The sequence below is a fragment of the Sphaeramia orbicularis genome, chromosome 8, assembly GCF_902148855.1.
Source record: "Sphaeramia orbicularis chromosome 8, fSphaOr1.1, whole genome shotgun sequence".
Classification (NCBI taxonomy): domain Eukaryota; kingdom Metazoa; phylum Chordata; class Actinopteri; order Kurtiformes; family Apogonidae; genus Sphaeramia; species Sphaeramia orbicularis.
This window is the reverse complement of record NC_043964.1, coordinates 11,059,435-11,075,928: the sequence shown is the minus strand read 5'-3', so window position 1 is coordinate 11,075,928 and position 16,494 is coordinate 11,059,435. Positions and strand designations below refer to the sequence as shown.

Here is a 16,494-nt window from a genome sequence, read left to right as displayed (position 1 = left end):
TGTTATTAACATGTAATAAATGTGTTATTAACACTTACTTGTAGTAACACATAATAAACATGTAATGAACATGTAATGAACACTAAACCTAATTCCTTACTCTGAACCTAACCCTAACCCTACTGTGGTATTTGACACAGCGTCAACATACAGGTGGAAAGCTTATAATGTGTAAAGATAACACACCAGTTAAAAGTGGCGTGTGTGGCGTTTATATTTATACAATTCATGATATCACATTGAAACAAAAATATTGAAGAGATATGGAAATAACAACTGGGCATCTCTATCCATGCACAGTAGCAAGATCCAGTTGAAAGATCCAGTTTTTTGTTTTGTTCAACTTTTTTTTTTCTTTTTACAAGAAACACCTGACATACAGAGCTTCTAATCTAAACCCTGCAGGTTACTGTATTTCTTCCTGCAATCTTTCTAAAATTAAATAACTGGAGTGACCTATTGTGTTCTGAGACTCCCTGTATTAAGTTTTAAAACTGGAGCTTAAAATTGCAGAAAATGTATAAGTGTAATGATATCTTGCCATAATTAATAGATGTGTATGCGTTTTCAGAGGTGAATTAAAGCCTTCGTTTGGAATTCACAGCAGGAAAAACTTAAGTCAGCATTGTTTCCTATTCAACAAGGTAGTGTTAGTAGTATGTAACTACTTTAAGATGATAGAGTAATTGCTGAATCATTTCTCTTGAATCCAAATATTTTTCCCTAAAGTGCTTGCATGACTAAAGGTGGAAGAGAAAAGATAACACTACACCGGTTAACATGAGAACTGCGAGAAATCCAATAATAGCTGTAATCAGATGCGATACGTTTACATGCGCTTTGGAAATGTGATAATCGAAAAAACCCTGATTTACTTGTTTCAATCCATTATTAGATTTTTCAGAGTATGTACATAAATTCCTTAAAATTCCATTTTGACCCTCTTTGTGACCATCCGAAAAAGGTGTTGAAAAAACCTGGAACGTCTCAGGAAGTGTTTATTATGAACTTACGAACATCCTAAAACACTTTTTGAGGATCTATTAAAACATGTTCAAAATGACCATTTTTGGACGTCATGCTATAGCCTTATGAAAATTCCATTTTGAGCCTCTTTGTGACCATCTGAAAAAGGCGTTGAAAATACCTGAAATGTCTTCAGGAGTGTTTATTATGATCATACAAATATTCTAAAACACTTTTTAACAACCTATAAAAATATGTTCAAAATGACCATTTTGGACGTCATGCTATAGCCTTATGAACATTCCATTTTGAGCCTGTTTTTGACCATCTGAAAAAGGTGTTGAAATAACCTGAAACATCTTCAGGAATGTTTATTATGATCATACAAATGTTCTAAAAAACTTTTTAAAAACCCTTTAAAATTTGATCAAAATTATCATTTGTGGACGTCATGCTATAGCCTTGTGAAAATTCCATTTTGAGCCTCTTTGTGACCATCTGAAAAAAGTGTTGAAACGACCTGAAACATCTTCAGGAGTGTTTATTATGAACTTAGGAACATCCTAAAACACTTTTTGAGGAGCTATAAAAATATGTTCAAAATGACCATTTGTGGACGTCATGCTATAGCCTTATGAACATTCCATTTTGAGCCTCTTTGTGACCATCTGAAAATGGTGTTGAAACAACCTGAAAATTCTTCAGGAATGTTTATTATGATCATACAAATGTTCTAAAACACATTTTAAAAACCTATTAAAATATGTTCAAAATGACCATTTTTGCACATCATGCTATAGCCTTATGAACATTCCATTTTGAGCCTCTTTGTGACCATCTGAAAAAGGTGCTGAAACAACCTGAAATATCTTCAGGAGTGTTTATTATGAACTTAGGAACATCCTAAAACACTTTTTGAGGATCCATTAAAATATGTTCAAAATGACCATTTTTGGACATCATGCTATAGCCTTGTGAAAATTTCATTTTGAGCCTCTTTTTGACCATCTGAAAAAAGTGTCGAAACGACCTGAAACATCTTCAGGAGTGTTTATTATGAACTTAGGAACATCCTAAAACACATTTTGAGGAGCTATAAAAATATGTTCAAAATGACCATTTTTGGACATCATGCTATAGCCTTGTGAAAATTCCATTTTGAGCCTCTTTTTGACCATCTGAAAAAAGTGTCGAAACGACCTGAAACATCTTCAGGAGTGTTTATTATGAACTTAGGAACATCCTAAAACACATTTTGAGGATCTATTAAAATAAGTTCAAAATGACCATTTTTGAACGTCATGCTATAGCCTTACGAAAATTCCATTTTGAGCCTCTTTGTGACCATCTGAAAAAGGCGTTGAAAATACCTGAAATGTCTTCAGGAGTGTTTATTATGATCATACAAATGTTCAAATGTTCAAAATGACCATTTTTGGACATCATGCTATAGCCTTGTGAAAATTCCATTTTGAGCCTCTTTGTGACCATCTGAAAAAAGTGTTGAAACAACCTGAAACATCTTCAGGAGTGTTTATTATGAACTTAGGAACATCCTAAAACACATTTTGAGGATCTATTAAAATATGTTAAAAATGACCATTTTTGAACGTCATGCTATAGTCTTATGAAAATTCCATTTTGAGCCTCTTTGTGACCATCTGAAAAAAGTGTTCAAAACGACCTGAAACATCTTCAGGAGTGTTTATTATGATCATACAAATGTTCTAAAACACATTTTAAAAACCTATTAAAATATGTTCAAAATGAAAATTTTTGGACGTCATGCTATAGCCTTATGAAAATTCCATTTTGTGTCTCTTTGTGACCATCTGAAAAAAGTGTTGAAAAAACCTGAAACATCTTCAGGAGTGTTTATTATGATCATACAAATGTCCTAAAACACTTTTTAACAACGTAAAAAAAATATGTTTAAAATTACCATTTTTGGACGTCATGCTATAGCCTTATGAACATTCCATTTTGAGCCTCTTTGTGACCATCTGAAAAACGTGTTGAAACGACCTGAAACATCTTCAGGAGTGTTTATTATGAACTTAGGAAAATCCAAAAACACTTTTTGAGGATCTATTAAAATATCTTCAAAATGACCATTTTTGGACATCATGCTATAGCCTTATGAAAATTCCATTTTGAGCCTCTTTGTGACCATCTGAAAAACGTTTTGAAAAAACCTGAAATATTTTCAGGAGTGTTTGTTATGAACTTAGGAACATCCTAAAAAACTTTTTGAGGATCTATTAAAATATGTTCAAAATGACCATTTTTGGACGTCATGCTACAGCCTATTGAAAATTCCATTTTGAGCCTCTTTGTGACCATCTGAAAAAAGTGTCGAAACGACCTGAAACATCTTCAGGAGTGTTTATTATGAACTTAGGAACATCCTAAAACACATTGTGAGGATCTATTAAAATATGTTCAAAATGACCATTTTTGGACATCATGCTATAGCCTTATTAAAATTCCATTGTGAGCCTCTTTGTGACCATCTGAAAAAGGCGTTGAAAACACCTGAAAAATCTTCAGGAATGTTTATTATGAACTTAGGAACATCCTAAAACACTTTTTGAGAATCTATTAAAATATGTTCAAAATGACCATTTTTGGACGTCATGCTATAGCCTTATGAAAATTCCATTTTGAGCCTCTTTTTGAACATCTGAAAAAAGTGTCGAAACGACCTGAAACATCTTCAGGAGTGTTTATTATGAACTTAGGAACATCCTAAAACACATTTTGAGGATCTATTAAAATATGTTCAAAATGACCATTTTTGGACGTCATGCTATAGCCTTATGAAAATTCCATTTTGTGCCTCTTTGTGACCATCTGAAAAAGGCGTTGAAAACACCTGAAAAATCTTCAGGAATGTTTATTATGAACTTAGGAACATCCTAAAACACTTTTTGAGGATCTATAAAAAATATGTTCAAAATGACCATTTTTGGACGTCATGCTATAGCCTTATGAAAATTTCATTTTGAGCCTCTTTGTGACCATCTGAAAAAAGTGTTGAAAAAACCTGAAACATCTTCAGGAGTGTTTATTATGAACTTAGGAAAATCCTAAAACACTGTTTTAGGATCTATTAAAGTATGTTAAAAATGACCATTTTTGGACGTCATGCTATAGCCTTATGAAAACTCCATTTTGTGCCTCTTTGTGACCATCTGAAAAAATTGTTGAAAAAACCTGAAATATTTTCAGGAGTGTTTGTTATGAACTTAGGAACATCCTAAAACACATTTTGAGGATCTATTAAAGTATGTTCAAAATGACCATTTTTGGACGTCATGCTATAGCCTTATGAACATTCCATTTTGAGCCTCTTTTTGACCATCTGAAAAAGGTGTTGAAAAAAACCTGAAACATCTTCAGGAATGTTTATTAAGATCATACAAATGTTCTTAAACATATTTTAAAAACCTATAAAAATATGTTCAAAATGACCATTTTTGGACGTCATGATATATGCCTTATGAAAATTCCAGTTTGAGCCTCTTGGTGACCATGTGAAAAAGGCGTTGAAACAACCTGAAATGTCTCAAGGAATGTGTATTATGATCTTACGAATGTTCTAAAACACTTTTTAAAAATCTATTGAAATATGTTCAAAATGACCATTTTTGGACGTCATGCTATAGCCTTATGAACATTCCATTTTGAGCCTCTTTGTGACCATCTGAAAAAAGTGTTGAAACAACCTGAAACATCTTCAGGAGTGTTTATTATGATCATACAAATGTTCTAAAACACATTTTAAAAACCAATTAAAATATGTTCAAAATGACCATTTTTGGACGTCATGCTATCGCCTTATGAAAATTCCATTTTGAGCCTCTTTGTGACCATCTGAAAAAGGCATTGAAAATACCTGAAACATCTTCAGGAGTGTTTATTATGATCATACAAATGTTCTAAAACACTTTTTAAAAACCTATTAAAATATGTTCAAAATGACCATTTTTGGACATCATGCTATAGCCTTGTGAAAATTCCATTTTGAGCCTCTTTGTGACTATCTGAAAAAATTGTTTAAACGACCTGAAACATCTTCAGGAGTGTTTATTATGAACTTAGGAACATCCTAAAACACATTTTGAGGATGTATTAAAATATGTTCAAAATGACCATTTTTGGACGTTTTGCTATAGCCTTATGAAAATTCCATTTTGTGCCTCTTTGTGACCATCTGAAAAAGTGTTGAAAAAACCTGAAACATCTTCAGGAGTGTTTATTATGAACTTAGGAAAATCCTAAAACACTGTTTTAGGATCTATTAAAGTATGTTCAAATTTACCATTTTTGGACGTCATGCTATAGCCTTATGAACATTCCATTTTGAGCCTCTTTTTGACCATCTGAAAAAGGTGTTGAAAAAAACCTGAAACATCTTCAGGAATGTTTATTGAGATCATACAAATGTTCTTAAACATATTTTAAAAACCTATAAAAATATGTTCAAAATGACCATTTTTGGACGTCATGCTATATGCCTTATGAAAATTCCATTGTGAGCCTCTTTGTGACCATCTGAAAAAGGCGTTGAAAAAACCTGAAACATCTTCAGGAGTGTTTATTATGATCATACAAATGTTCTAAAACACTTTTTAAAAACCTATTAAAATATGTTCAAAATAACCATTTTTGGACATCATGCTATAGCCTTATGAAAATTCCATTTTGAGCCTCTTTTTGACCATCTGAAAAAAGTGTCGAAACGACCTGAAACATCTTCAGGAGTGTTTATTATGAATTTAGGAACATCCTAAAACACATTTTGAGGATCTATTAAAATATGTTCAAAATTACCATTTTTGGACATCATGCTATAGCCTTATGAAAATTCCATTTTGAGCCTCTTTGTGACCATCTGAAAAAGGCGTTGAAAATACCTGAAACATCTTCAAGAGTGTTTATTATGATCATACAAATGTTCTAAAACACTTTTTGAAAACCTATTAAAATATGTTCAAAATGACCATTTTTGGACATCATGCTATAGCCTTGTGAAAATTCCATTTTGAGCCTCTTTGTGACCATCTGAAAAAATTGTTTAAACGACCTGAAACATCTTCAGGAGTGTTTATTATGAACTTAGGAACATCCTAAAACACTGTTTTAGGATCTATTAAAGTATGTTAAAAATTACCATTTTTGGACGTCATGCTATAGCCTTATGAACATTCCATTTTGAGCCTCTTTGTGACCATCTGAAAATGGTGTTGAAAAAAACCTGAAACATCTTCAGGAATGTTTATTAAGATCATACAAATGTTCTAAAACACATTTAAAAAACCTATTAAAATATGTTCAAAATGACCATTTTTGGACGTCATGCTAAAGCCTTATGAACATTCCATTTTGAGCCTCTTTGTGACCACCTGAAAAAGGTGTTGAAGAAACCTGAAACATCTTCAGGAATGTTTATTAAGATCATACAAATGTTCTAAAACACATTTAAAAAACCTATTAAAATATGTTCAAAATGACCATTTTTGGACGTCATGCTATAGCCTTATGAAAATTCCATTTTGAGCCTCTTGGTGACCATGTGAAAAAGGCGTTGAAACAACCTGAAAGGTCTCAAAGAATGTTTATTATGGTCTTACGAATGTTCTAAAACACTTTTAAAAATCTATTGAAATATGTTCAAAATGACCATTTTTGGACATCATGCTATAGCCTTTTGAAAATTCCATTTTGAGCCTCTTTGTGACCATCTGAAAAAAGTGTTGAAACGACCTGAAACATCTTCAGGAGTGTTTATTATGAACTTAGGAACATCCTAAAACACATTTTGAGGATCTATTAAAATATGTTCAAAATTACCATTTTTGAACGTCATGCTATAGCCTTATGAAAATTCCATTTTGAGCCTCTTTGTGACCATCTGAAAAAGGCGTTGAAAATACCTGAAACATCTTCAGGAGTGTTTATTATGATCATACAAATGTTCTAAAACACTTTTTAACAACCTATAAAAATATGTTCAAAATGACCATTTTTGGACGTCATGATATAGCCTTATGAAAATTCCATTGTGAGCCTCTTTGTGACCATCTGAAAAAGGTGTCGAAACGACCTGAAACATCTTCAGGAGTGTTTATTATGAACTTAGGAACATCCTAAAACACATTTTGAGGATTTATTAAAATATGTTCAAAATGACCATTTTTGGACGTCATGCTATAGCCTTGTCAAAATTCCATTTTGACCATCTTTGTGACCATCTGAAAAAAGTATTGAAACGACCTGAAACATCTTCAGGAGTATTTATTATGAACTTAGGAACATCCTAAAACACATTTTGAGGATCTATTAAAGTATGTTCAAAATGACCATTTTTGGACGTCATGCTATAGCCTTATGAAAATTCCATTTTGAGCCTCTTGGTGACCATGTGAAAAAGGCGTTGAAACAACCTGAAAGGTCTCAAAGAATGTTTATTATGGTCTTACAAATGTTCTAAAACACTTTTTAAAAATCTATTGAAATATGTTCAAAATGACCATTTTTGGACATCATGCTATAGCCTTTTGAAAATTCCATTTTGAGCCTCTTTGTGACCATCTGAAAAAAGTGTTGAAACGACCTGAAACATCTTCAGGAGTGTTTATTATGAACTTAGGAACATCCTAAAACACATTTTGAGGATCTATTAAAATATGTTCAAAATTACCATTTTTGAACGTCATGCTATAGCCTTATGAAAATTCCATTTTGAGCCTCTTTGTGACCATCTGAAAAAGGCGTTGAAAATACCTGAAACATCTTCAGGAGTGTTTATTATGATCATACAAATGTTCTAAAACACTTTTTAACAACCTATAAAAATATGTTCAAAATGACCATTTTTGGACGTCATGATATAGCCTTATGAAAATTCCATTTTGAGCCTCTTTGTGACCATCTGAAAAAGGTGTCGAAACGACCTGAAACATCTTCAGGAGTGTTTATTATGAACTTAGGAACATCCTAAAACACATTTTGAGGATTTATTAAAATATGTTCAAAATGACCATTTTTGGACGTCATGCTATAGCCTTGTCAAAATTCCATTTTGACCATCTTTGTGACCATCTGAAAAAAGTATTGAAACGACCTGAAACATCTTCAGGAGTATTTATTATGAACTTAGGAACATCCTAAAACACATTTTGAGGATCTATTAAAGTATGTTCAAAATGACCATTTTTGGACGTCATGCTATAGCCTTATGAACATTCCATTTTGAGCCTCTTTTTGACCATCTGAAAAAGGTGTTGAAAAAAACCTGAAACATCTTCAGGAATGTTTATTAAGATCATACAAATGTTCTTAAACATATTTTAAAAACCTATAAAAATATGTTCAAAATGACCATTTTTGGACGTCATGATATATGCCTTATGAAAATTCCATTTTGAGCCTCTTGGTGACCATGTGAAAAAGGCGTTGAAACAACCTGAAATGTCTCAAGGAATGTGTATTATGATCTTACGAATGTTCTAAAACACTTTTTAAAAATCTATTGAAATATGTTCAAAATGACCATTTTTGGACGTCATGCTATAGCCTTATGAACATTCCATTTTGAGCCTCTTTGTGACCATCTGAAAAAAGTGTTGAAACAACCTGAAACATCTTCAGGAGTGTTTATTATGAACTTAGGAACATCCTAAAATACTTTTTGTGAATATATTAAAATATGTTTAAAATGACCATTTTTGGACGTCATGCTATAGCCTTATGAAAATTCCATTTTGAGCCTCTTTTTGACCATTTGAAAAAAGTATTGAAACAACCTCCATTTCCTGTCATTTTTAAACCATCCTTTCTTATCTTTTTTTTTTTTTTTTTAACTTTCTTAATTCAAGTTCTTTGTTTAAAATGACAAAGCATAACTGTAACAGGGTCTTGTCTTGTTGACAATGGCAACGACTACAGTGTCAGCGTTAGCTGCCCTAAAGTGGGAGGAGCTAATAAGACTACAAAATAGGTCACGTTTCTGCTCTCCTTCATTTAATTGTTTACTTTTCTCTTTCCTTAGGTTCACGTAGTCACCATGTAACCTCAGTTTACATAGGTGCTGTTTTTGTTTTTTGTTTTTTTTACACATGCTCAGATGTAAAAAAAAAAAAAAAATAAAGAAATAAAAATAAAGAAATCAGAATAACCTGTACACATACATGAAGACACTCAAGTATTGGGGAAAAATCTAGGTGTGTTTTTCCGATTTCTCATAATCAGATAAGTGCCATCATTGGATAAAGCCTATTAGATTATCGTGTTCACACGATCACTTGAATAATCTGACAACTCCAGAAATCAGATACTGATGGGAGTATTGGTGTGTATGTAAATGAGCTCAGCGATGCAGAACACTAATCCTATGTCCTGCGATATGACAGTCAACACTGAAGCTGTTGTTATTTTTCCGTTCGTCAGGTGGTTGGAGTGAAAGATGAAAGACTGGGTGAGCAGGTGTGTGCCTGCATCAGGCTGAGAGAAGGCAGGACCTCCACGGCAGAGGAGATACGAGGGTTCTGCAAAGGCCAGGTCAGATCAGGAATATAGAAAAGAAAAATTAAGGCCAGACCAGTAAAATAATGACTTAATAACCTATAAATAATGACAAATCCAAGTTTTTCTTTTTTTTTGGTACGAAAAAACCCCAATATAATAATGAAAATATTTATATTTTACAAAAAAGATGTGAATAACCTGAAAAAACTGAAATTTCATTTGAAAAATTAGTGCAATTTTCACAATATTATGCCTCGATTTATTATTCATACACACAATGTTCCATAAACATTTAGTAACAGGCAGAATATTGTTCAAACTGCACATTTCAGGTTGTTCATCTGTGTTTTTATTTATGTATTTATTTGCATTTTATTGTGAAAGAATAGTTTTGTAAATGTAAATATTTTCACAGTGCATTGTTATTTTTTTCACTTAAATTTTTTCCACATATTTTTTCACAAAGAAAATTTGTCGTTGTCATTATTTATGGAATATTGTGTTTTTATTTTTACTGGAGATCACATTGGTCTGTATGTGAAACCTGAACCAAAAGGATTTGGACAACCTGGACTGTTCAGGTTCATTTTTGCACTTTCATCCTGCGGGCCGGAATGGAACTTTTGGTGGGCCAGATTTGGCCCCCGGGCCGCATGTTTGACACCTTTGGTGTGTTTTTAACCCTTTCATGCATGAATTATGAGAACCTTAATTGAGCTTTTTTTTCTTGAGTGTATTTATTCAACTTCGAGCATGAACAAGCAATGTGAACAGATTTTTTTTTTTTTTTTTTTTTTATGAACCTACTTTTCATGGAGTTGCAAAAATGTCCACTCAGCTGATATTGTATTTAACAAACCAGTATCAGAAAATGATGAAAACTGTGAAGTCGAAACATTTGTAATGCTGCTAATCTGATGGGTTTTTATCACATTTTCACATATTCTATTAATAGTTGTTACTCTCTTTATCCCATTCATGCATGAATTATGAGAATCTTAGTGAAGATTTTTTCTTGAGTGTTTTTGTTCGTCTTTAGGCATTAAAAAAAACAATGCAATTGAAAACATTTTTATGAACCTGTTTATCATGGAGTTGCAAAAATGTCCACTCAGCTGGACACCATGCATTCACTTTTTGAAGCAAAGAAACATGCATTTACTGATATACTGTGTAAAAACTATGAAATAAAATCATTTTTAATGCTGCTAATCTGATGTTTTTCCATATTTTAACATACTCTAATTCTAGTCATTACTCATTTCATGGAGATAATATGCAAAAAAAGAAACTTTTTCTTGTTAATTACAGTCTAATAACAATAATAAGCAATTGATTTACACTCAAACATGTTCCTGCAGATCAGGTTTATCAAGAACAGTAAAGTTGCAGCAATGTTATAAATTGCAGTGTATTGGATGCATGAGCGTCCACTGTGTTGGCTGATATAGAACTAAAACAAAAAAAAAAAAATCCATGAATATACGAGAGAACAGCTGGAGAATAACTGTCCACTGTAGTGACCAATATGCATGAAAGGGTTCACTTGTTTCTTTTCCATTTTTGTAAAGCACTATGAATTATCCTGTGTATGAATGAATTGCTCTTTACAAAAAAAATTTGCCGTGCCTTTTTTCTAGATTTCTCACTTCAAGATCCCCAAGTATGTGATGTTTGTAGACAGCTATCCTCTGACAGCTTCTGGAAAGGTAGGATCCATCTGCCCCAACAGTAGCATTAATAATAATAATTCAGAATGATTTATTAATAAAACTGACATGGCTTTATCTCCTCTAGATCAAGAAGAATGTATTAAAGGGGGAAATGGAGAAGAAACTGGGTCTTTAACTCATCCAACAGTCGGAGAAACGACAAACGCTGAAAGACTGTACATATTATATTAAGATGCTAAAAATACTTTGGTTGTTTACATAAAGTTACATTGTTTAAGGCAGGGGTCTCAAACATGCGGCCCAGGGGCCAAATGCGGCCCACCAAAGGCTCCAATCCGGCCCATGGGATGAATTTACAAAGCGCAAAAATTCCACAGTCAAGGCTGTGGAACTCATTTTAGTTCAGGTTCCACATACAGACCAATATGATGATAACCAAACTTAATTTGGTTCAGGGGCCATATTTAGCCCAATTTGATCTCAAGTGGGCCAGACCAGTAAAATAATGACTTAATAATCTATAAATAATGACAAATCCAAGTTTTCTTTTTGTTTTAGTACAAAAAAAAAAAAACAATTAAATTATGAAAATATTAGCATTTTACAAAAAAAGATGTGAATAACCTGAAAAAACTGAAAATTCATTTGAAAAATTTGTCCAATTTTAACAATATTATGCCTCGACTTATTACACTGGGTTACAAAAAAATGTTTTTTGCAAGTTGTCTAGGTTTTTTCAACTGAATTAGGACCATTTTGCACCGCTAAATCCAAAAATGACATCTGTTTTTCTCAATCAGGTCAGGTTTTTTTTTTGCTAATTTGATTTTGAAAAATTTGATCTTCTCACAAAATATAATAATTAATACCAAAATAAGATTGGTAAGCGCACTTTACGAAACTTGTGACTTGATTCCTGTTAGGTACAATGGTGTATTCACCGCAGATGTAGCAGAATACGTCAGGCTTATTTTTGCAAGATCTTCTAGTCGAAGCCATTTCATTCACCTGTAATATTAAAAAAAACAATCATAAATTGGCAAAAGTAAAATCTTCAGAACTCGTTTATTGCAAGAAATATGAAAGAATTTTGTATCATATGATGTGAAAATGCCCATAAATGTAAGCAAAAATGTTAAAAAGCCAATATGTAGCATAGTTCAGAAAGTTGACCTGATTGAGCAAAATGAATGTGATTTTTGGATTCAGCACACCAAAATGATCCTAAATCAGCTCAAAAAACTAAAACAATAAATTTGTTGTTGACCAGTGTTATTTATACATGTACATTTACACATAGTGTTACATAAACATTTAGTAAGAGGCAGAATATTGTTAAATTTTGGAGTTTGGAACTAAAATTTGAACAATTTCTACAATATTCCATCTGTTATTATTAACACAACTCCAGATCACAGTGGATCCATAAATGCACAAAACATTTAGTAACAGGCAGAATATTGTTAAAACTACACATTTTAGGTTGTTCATCTTTGTTTTTATTTATGTATTTATTTACATTTTATTGTGAAAGAATAGTTTTGTAAATGTTAATATTTTCACCGTGTAATATTATTTTTTTCCCCTTAAATTTTTTCCACGTAATTTTTCACAAAGAAAATTTGTAGTTGTCATTATTTATGGGTTATTGTGTTATTTTTATTGGAGATCACGTTGAACTGTTTGTGGAACCTGAACTAAAATGATTTGGACAACCTGGACTGTTCAAGTTCATTTTTGCACTTTTATCCTAAGGGCCAGAATGGAACCTTTGGTGGGCCAGATTTGGCCCCTGGACCGCATGTTTGACACCTGTGATCTACAGTAAAATAATAGCATAATAACTTACAAAAAATAATGACTCCATATTTTCTTCTTGGTTTGATGTGAAAAAAACAATATTACATCTTGCCTATAAATAATGACAACTTCAAATTTTTGTCTTTGTTTTAGTGCAATAAATAACATTTAATTATGAAAATATTTACATTTACAAACTATTCTGTAACAATAAAATGTGAATAACCTGAACAAATATGAACAACCTGAAATGTCTAAAGAAAATTAAGCACAATTTTAACAATTTTCTGCCTGTTACTAAGTGTTTAGTATCTTTGTAGATCTGATACATAATGCACATGTAGAAATAAGATGGGGCAAAATATAGTTAAAATTGCACTTTTTTTTCTTAAGAAATTTCAGTTTTTTCAGGTTATTTTAATTTTTTTGTTTGGATAGTTTTAAGTGTTTAGTATCTTTGTAGATCTGATACATAATGCACATGTAGAAATAAGATGGGGTAAAATATAGTTAAAATTGCACTCATTTTTCTTAAGAAATTTCAGTTTTTTCAAGTTATTTACATTTTTTTTGTTTGGATAGTTTTAAGTGTTTAGTATCTTTGTAGATCTGATACATAATGCACATGTAGAAATAAGACGGGGTAAAATATAGTTAAAATTGTACTCATTTTTCTTAAGAAATTTCAGTTTTTTCAGGTTATTTTAATTTTTTTGTTTGGATAGTTTTAAGTGTTTAGTATCTCTGTAGATCCGATACATAATGCACATGTAGAAATAAGATGGGGTAAAATATAGTTAAAATTGTACTCATTTTTCTTAAGAAGTTTCAGTTTTTTCAGGTTATTTACATTTTTTTTTGTTTGGATAGTTTTAAGTGTTTAGTATCTTTGTAGATCTGATACATAATGCACATGTAGAAATAAGACGGGGTAAAATATAGTTAAAATTGTACTCATTTTTCTTAAGAAATTTCAGTTTTTTCAGGTTATTTTAATTTTTTTGTTTGGATAGTTTTAAGTGTTTAGTATCTCTGTAGATCCGATACATAATGCACATGTAGAAATAAGATGGGGTAAAATATAGTTAAAATTGTACTCATTTTTCTTAAGAAATTTCAGTTTTTTCAGGTTATTTTAATTTTTTTGTTTGGATAGTTTTAAGTGTTTAGTATCTCTGTAGATCCGATACATAATGCACATGTAGAAATAAGATGGGGTAAAATATAGTTAAAATTGTACTCATTTTTCTTAAGAAGTTTCAGTTTTTTCAGGTTATTTACATTTTTTTTTGTTTGGATAGTTTTAAGTGTTTAGTATCTTTGTAGATCTGATACATAATGCACATGTAGAAATAAGACGGGGTAAAATATAGTTAAAATTGTACTCATTTTTCTTAAGAAATTTCAGTTTTTTCAGGTTATTTTAATTTTTTTGTTTGGATAGTTTTAAGTGTTTAGTATCTCTGTAGATCCGATACATAATGCACATGTAGAAATAAGATGGGGTAAAATATAGTTAAAATTGTACTAATTTTTCTTAAGAAGTTTCAGTTTTTTCAGGTTATTTTAATTTTTTTTGTTTGGATAGTTTTAAGTGTTTAGTATCTTTGTAGATCTGATACATAATGCACATGTAGAAATAAGATGGGGTAAAATATAGTTAAAATTACACTTATTTTTCTTAAGAAGTTTCAGTTTTTTCAGGTTATTTTAATTTTTTTTGTTTGGATAGTTTTAAGTGTTTAGTATCTTTGTAGATCTGATACATAATGCACATGTAGAAATAAGATGGGGCAAAATATAGTTAAAATTACACTTATTTTTCTTAAGAAGTTTCAGTTTTTTTAGGTTATTTTAATTTTTTTTGTTTGGTTAGTTTTAAGTGTTTAGTATCTTTGTAGATCTGATACATAATGCACATGTAGAAATAAGATGGGGCAAAATATAGTTAAAATTGCACTCATTTTTCTTAAGAAATTTCAGTTTTTTCAGGTTATTTTAATTTTTTTGTTTGGTTAGTTTTAAGTGTTTAGTATCTTTGTAGATCTGATACATAATGCACATGTAGAAATAAGATGGGGTAAAATATAGTTAAAATTGCACTTATTTTTCTTAAGAAACTTCAGTTTTTTCAGGTTATTTACATATTTTTTTGTTTTGATAGTTTATAAAAGTAAGTATTTTCATAATTTAATGTTTTTTTTCACTAAAACAAAGACAAAAAAATTTGGACTTGTCATTATTTATAGAATATTATGCTATTATTTTACTGGTCCGGCCCACTGGAGATCAAATCGGGCTGAATGTGGCCCCTGAAAGAAAATGAGTTTGAGACCCCTTGGTTTAAGGCTTTTCAACCTCCCTATTTATACTTTATCATTTGTAAAATAAACCATGAATAAAGCTCGACTGACTGAATTGAGAATGCAATTTAAAAAAAAGAAACAAAAAAAAAAGAAAACACCACAACATTATCTGTCATCTCAGTCTTTACTTAAACAACTTTGACAAACTGGTATCATAATACAATGGCTTCAACCACTGTACAATAGTAAAACTCCGTATGTGAACACATGCCTTACAGAATCTGAAATAAATAGGACTTTAATGCCAAATGTCAGTATGTACAAATGTGGTAGGCAAAGTTACCATCTTTATAAGCTATTTACACCGAACACAAGTACCAGGCTCATACGGTGCTCAGAAAGACATCCAGTAATATTAAGTTAACAAAGAATAATGAACGGTTGAAGGTGTCCAGATGGTGGCGCTATAAGGGTTAATGAAGAACCGATGAGTTAACCACCGAAAAAAAAAAAACGTAACATACACAAGCTGAAGTTATGGAAACGGATTCATCTAATGCTTTTACAAATCTGGATAAGAACTGTTAACATCCAAATGAGATAAATGAGCCTGTTAGGATATAAATAGAATCTATGCATTTATTATTAACAAAAAAAAAAAAAAAAAAAAAAAAACACAAAAAAAAGGCAAAAATGTTTCCTTAACCCATAAAGACCCAGTGCTACTTTTTTGTGAATTTTTCCTCTATATCACCCCTTTCTTAAGTGATTTATCGCCGTTTATTGTAATATTATCCTCTTTGTTTAGCATTTCTTCGGTAAAAATCAGGTATTTTTTTGTATATTTAATTTACTGATCGTAAAATCTCGGCGTAAATTCAAAGGTTATTATATCAGAAACAGAAAAAACTGGAGAGAAAGTGACCTTTTCAGAAAAAATATATCATTAACTGAACATAAATCAAGTCTCCATTCACTTTTATTTGTCAAACTCCAAGGGTTTTACTCGTGAATCAATAGTCGCTTTTCCATTGACCCTCAAATTAAGCGAATGTAACTTGTGCATAAAAATGTACCTAAAGGAAAAACGACAATTTCGTCAAAAGTCTCATTTTTCGATTCAAATTTTTTGCACTGGCAAGAGGTGTTTTTTCGGGCGTATCGCGCAAAACTGCAACTAGAGTCAGGTGAATTAAAAAAAATGGATATTGACGGAC

General features: G+C 31.3%; 1 pseudogene; it reads left to right on the top strand.

The window, feature by feature from the left end:
• The window catches only part of LOC115424209 (acyl-CoA synthetase family member 2, mitochondrial-like), a 31,681-nt pseudogene extending 20,277 nt beyond the window's left edge, over positions 1-11,404 (top strand).
• The last annotated feature ends 5,090 nt before the right edge of the window (positions 11,405-16,494 follow it).